Source organism: Pteropus vampyrus, unplaced genomic scaffold, assembly GCF_000151845.1.
Source record: "Pteropus vampyrus isolate Shadow unplaced genomic scaffold, Pvam_2.0 Scaffold23, whole genome shotgun sequence".
NCBI classification, from domain to species: domain Eukaryota; kingdom Metazoa; phylum Chordata; class Mammalia; order Chiroptera; family Pteropodidae; genus Pteropus; species Pteropus vampyrus.
Genome location: NW_011888804.1, coordinates 426,119 through 431,591, shown reverse-complemented (window position 1 = coordinate 431,591; position 5,473 = coordinate 426,119). Strand labels below are relative to the sequence as shown.

The window sequence follows — 5,473 nt, the reverse complement described above, 5'->3', positions numbered from 1 at the left end:
GAAGAGAAGCCCCGGAGCCAGGAGAAGAGGAGACAGCACACCTGGGACACAGGTGACGTCACGTGAACCACCTTCCGTGCTCCCCAGAGCGTCCGTGAGACCGTCGCCCACGGGGCCCTGGACAGATGGGCTGGTTCCCTGTGGGCAAGTGCCAGCCAGCGAAAAGCACCCTGCCCTAGGGGCACAAATGTCCCTACACAGGAGAGCTCCTTCCTGAGGCCTCCAGAGGCCCCTCTTCGGCCTTGAAAGGAGGAAGCGTTCCTTCCCCAAGGGTGCCAGAGGACTAGGCTCCTATTTAAAAAAACCCATACACACACACTTTACATAATGCTTAGATTCCCAGGCGGGCTCTCGAAAGCCTGCTTCACTCCTGAATGGGTCCCCGTAGGGCGAGCTGTCTGAAACGGCAGTTTAGCCGGGCGCTTCGGAGCCGGAATACCTGCACTTGAAGCCATTAGCCGTGTCCCTCGGGAGAGTGACTTTTCGCCTTTGGGTCTCGGTTTTCTCATCTGTGCGACCGGGTAACTGCAGGGGGCGGGTGAGGACCTGACACACAGGCCCCAAGAACTCAGTCACTCTCAGCCTGTCTTCCGAGTTAATCTGTAACCTCTGGCAGGGGCTGCAACCTACATTCCTCGTATGATTTAACTATATTGCAGCTGATTTTAAAAGGACGGAATATGCGACCCAAAAGCCAGCCAGCCACCCAGCCCCGAGTTAATCATTAAGCCCCTTAACTGGCGGGTACGGAATGTCTCCCTCGGCTTCCCAAGCACCACTGCGCAGGGAACTGGCCCGACCCGGGAAAGCTTCTCCCAAATCAGCTCACAGCTCTTGTGCGCATCGAAAGGTCCTCGGCCTCGTGAAGGCAAGTGACACCTGGCGAATTCCAGGCTGACTTGTGGCTCTGACTCAGCCACCCATGTCATCCTCCTGGCTGCGATTTCCTGGAGCACCAAGGAAGGGACCCAGGGACAGTGTTTCAGGAGGCCCTGTGTCCTGGATGCTGCGGGCTGGGAGTCAGTGAGCACTCATAAGGCCACCCAGAGGCGGGACACACCCACCGCCCTCTCCCAGAGCTGGCTCTGGAACCTCTTGGTCGGGGGAAAACTCCTGGCAAAGGGAAGTCACAAGGAAGCCCCGGGTGGGAGGAAGGCCAGGTGCCACCAATGCTCACACCTGTGCCAATACACGCTGGGCGACTGACAGTTCACGTAACCACCCTCCTATCCAGCCTTCGCTGCACCCACGCGCCATCCCCAGAATCGAGCGTCGCTGCCCCGTTAGATGCAGAAACCAAGGCACAGAGAGAAATCCAGGGCCTCTCAGCTCAGAGACGGCACCACTCGTGCCTCCGGACCCCGGGCCCTCTCAGCCCAGTTGGCTGTCATCGTCCCCGACCCAGACGCAAGCCAAAGTCCACGTCTCGCCGGCCCGGAAGCAACCCAAATGCCCATCGACAGATGAACAGATAAACAAAGTGTGTGTATACATACAGTGGAGTATTATTACTCAGCCTTAAACAGTTAGGAAATCTGACATATGCTGCAACTTGGATGAATCTTGAGGACATTATGCTCAATGAAATAAGCCAGTCACAGAAAGGACACATGCTGTGTGACTCCACTTACAGGAGGGACCCGGAGGAGTCGGATTCAGAGAGACGGAAAGTGACGTGGTGGTGGCGAAAGGCTGCGGGGAGGAGGATGCGCGGGGGGGGGGTGGGGTTAGTGGTCAATGGGGACAGAGTTTCCGTTGGGGAAGATGAAAAAGTCCTGGAGGTGGGGAGTGGTGACGGCTGCACGTCCACGTGACTGTGCTTTAAAATGGCGCAGATGGTCAAGTTCACGTTACATGCGTGTGGCCGCGCACACAGACAGGAACGAAGTTCTGGCCCATGCTACGGCGCGGACAAACCTCGAGCATCGTACTGTCACGCGAAAGCAGCCAGACACAAAAGGCATACATGTCGTACGATCCCATTTATGTGAAAAGATCCAGAACAGGTAACTCTACAGAGGCGCAAAGCAGATCAGTGGTTGCCAAGGCCTGGGAGGAGGGGAAGTGGGGGAGACTGCGGACGGGCGCGAGTTCCCCTTCTGGGATGGCGAGAATGTTCTGGAACTAGGCAGAGGTGGCCACGGCTGCACAGCATGGGGAACGTGCTAAATGCCGCTGGACAGTACACTTGAGAAATGGTTAATTTTACGTTATGCGAATTTCGCTTCGATTTAAAGAAAGGAAAGGAAATCCCGCGTTCTCAGGCCCGCTCTCCTCCCGCGTCCAGTCTCAGTGATGCCCCCTCCTCCCGCCGGCCTCCGTGCATGCCAGAACCTGCGTCTTCCCCCTGCACCCGAGGCCCGAGCATCGCCAGCGGCATGGGAGCCTCCTGAGGTACAGCACGCACTGGTTAGGATCCCAGGAGAAGCGGGAGGAAACTGGCAAGCAGCCACCTGGGAGGGCGGGCCACGGTCTGGCCTAGACACCTGGGCCTTGGAGCCACAGCAAAAGGACCACCGTCCAGGTGTGGCTCACACAGGGTCAGGGCTCCAGGGATGTGCCTCCATCCGCAGCAAGGACCCAAGTCGAACGTTCTGGGCACCTGCCTCTAGGTAGCTGGGAAAAGCAGACCTTACACGTCTCGCTGAAGGAACCCTGATCTGAGGCTCCCACAGGGGCCCACGTGTATCACCCAATCGTCTCAGCCTGGCGGCCACAGACCCCTCACCTCAGCCAGATCAGAGAAGCCTGGGACGCGAAGGCAGGTGGGCACCTGCGGGGTTGGCCTCCTCGACCCCTACCTGGCTTCCGGCCACGCTCCTGACGAGGCCGTTTGGGTCCCTGCTCCCTCTCTAATGAGCCGAAAGCCAGGAAAAGGGCAGAAGCAGGACAGGGAGAGGGAAAGACGCAGACCAAGCTGACCGGGCCGAGGGAGAACCAAGCAGACCAGCCCCGGCTCACGCTGAACTGAGCCCCTTTTGAAAAAATCACCTGCGTCCCCCGCCTCACCTGCCTCCCCGGGACTTCAGTCACACAGCCGGCCGCCGGGCCGCACACAGCGTCTCTAACCTCAGCCTCCAGGTGTGGCCGGAGGAGTCAACAACAGGATCCGGATCAGGCCTCAAGATCACGCAGGGCAGACCTCGCAGCCCTGCCTTTCCGCTTCAGATCGCTGTGAAAGCGAGTCGGAATCCTGCTGCGGGTGGGTCTCGCCTTCGATTTGCAAGATAAAACGCAACACCTGTGAAGCGCACGCAGTCAGACGAGGCGTGCCCGTGCAGGGCCGCGATGCCCCAGGACGCAGTCCCGGCCGCGCGACCTGCTCTCCGCCCATGGAGCCCGTTGGCCTCCCTGGAAAGCAAAAGCTACGAGAACAGGCAGACGTGGAATTGTCTTCCCTTCTGGGGAAAAAAAAAAAAGAAAGAAAGAAAGAAACAAAACAAAAAAAACCCTACACTGAAGAGTACCATGCGCTGTTCAGACTGAACGGATTGGGAAACACGGACGGGTTTGAAAAAGACAATGGCACAGCACAGGCGGTGTGACGGACGTGAGCGAACACGGACGTGACCGAACATGGATGTGACCGACCGGGGACCCGCGTCAGGCTGAGCCCCAGCCAGCAGTTCGCTTCCTGTGGGGCGGGCCCAGAGCAGGACCTCGCTGAGTTTCCTGGCCCCGGGTGTGAAACAGGACAGGTAAAAGCACTGGGGCCAAATCACGACCTCCGCGAGCCTCGGTTTCCTCGTCGGCAAAGTGGACCCAGCAGCGTCCGTGTGCGTCAAAGCGCCATGGGCAGAAGCTCTGTGCGCGATGCAGGGCGTGACGCGAACGGTGGGTAACAAGAAAGACCCCTCCGCCTCTGGACCTGCAGTCACCGCCACCCCGAACGATCATCGGGCCCTGAATCACCACGAGGCCACTTGTGCCAGGCTCCGGTGACTCAAAGACAAAGAAGCCAAGGTCCCCAGCGAGCGGAGCAGCCGGGCCAGGCCAGGGTCCCTATGGCTTGCAGCGGGAAGAGCTGCCTTCTCTTTGAGCAGGAATCTTCATAGCCTGAAAAGTCTAGAATCAAGGGGACCTGGTCAGGTGACATCATTAGCTGAGACCCCCGGGCCGCCAGGATACACCTGTCCCGACTTTTACGAGCCGGCCTCCGGCTCATCGCCGTGTCCCTGGGTCTCATTCGGGCTGGACGCCCAGCCCTGAGCCCCTAAGGTTTCTAGGAAATGCAAAATCATTCCTCTCCCGGGAGAGGTCACACGCCCTTGGACTTGGTTTTTTCCAAGCCTCCTTCTGGCTCGCTTATTCCTAAGACTCTGAATTCCTTTCTCCCCACCTGCTGGAAAATCAGGCAGAACGTTGCTCAGGAAAAGGGACTTTTAGCCAGGAGGGGGCAGGGAACAACAGAGGTAAAGAGAAAAATGGGTGTAATCGGGGCTATCGGCCTCGGTACCCCAGGAGAGCAGGACAGACTGTGCTGGCCAGCAGTCATTACCGTGAACTCGCGATGCTACAGTGAGTCACCCAAGGCTGGGGACCAAAATAAAACCAGCCGGCGTTCTCCGTCTCGGCCCAGGCCGGGCGCTCAGCCGCATGCTAATGCCGGCATCTGGTACCCGAGGCCCCGGTGACTCCCCGGCGGCGAGTGCGCGGGCCGCGTTGCACCCAAGTCTAAATTAATGAGTCCCTCTCCTCGCCAGGTTCATGCCAAGCGTCCTCCGGACCAATTAAAGAAGCCACTTCAGAGCTGTGCACCAACTGCATTGGAAAATGTCACACGCAGAGGGGAAAAATGAGGCCTCCGACTCTGCGCGTCTGACTGACGGCTCGGCAAGTGGCGGCGCTTCAGAACCCTCGCGGCTTTTGTTATTAACGGTGTTTAAGTGTCGGGTTCTTCAACACATCAAACGAATTTCCTTTCCCCGCGTAGATGCAGAGGACCACGGGGAAGGCTGCGGGCCTCCCACCTCCCAGATGGCTCAACCACAATAAACGTCTGGCCTGTCAGATGCACGACACTGATCAGCTAATTGAAATATGCTGCAAGGAGCAGACTCAAAATAAACGTGAAATCGTCGTTTCCCTGCGCCGTGGCCGCTGTGTCCGGCCATTCCCCGCCGACGGGATGTCCCCGCACGCGAGCCTGCCTCGCGTGTGGTGTTCGAAGGACTTAAATGCCTTTTGCCATCGTGATTGCCCGAGAGGGAAAAAGTCTAATTGCAGAAAATGTTTGGTTTTTCTCCCTCTTCTAAGGGGGCGGAAAAACGCAAGTAAAAAAGTCAACTCTTGCAAAGTGCCAAGAAAAGCGATTAAGGGGCCCCCCTGGGCCTGATGGAGGAAGAGAAGGCACAGCTATGGCCAAGCCGGCCGTGACACCTTCCAGACCTGCCAGGAAGCCTCCTTCCTGGCCAGCGGGAGCTGGCGGAAGCTCTTCCCCGAAAAAACGGGAGTGGTTATCTATTTCTACCCC

The 5,473-nt window shown here is 58.3% G+C and overlaps 1 long non-coding RNA gene across 1 annotated transcript in view; it reads right to left on the bottom strand.

The window, feature by feature from the left end:
- Positions 1-5,467, bottom strand: part of LOC111736953 — a 20,856-nt gene extending 15,389 nt beyond the window's left edge. The window contains exon 1 of the long non-coding RNA XR_002779293.1: positions 3,010-5,467. This is a non-coding gene — a long non-coding RNA (uncharacterized LOC111736953). The remainder of the gene's footprint in view (positions 1-3,009) is intronic.
- Between the last annotated feature and the right edge of the window lie 6 nt (positions 5,468-5,473).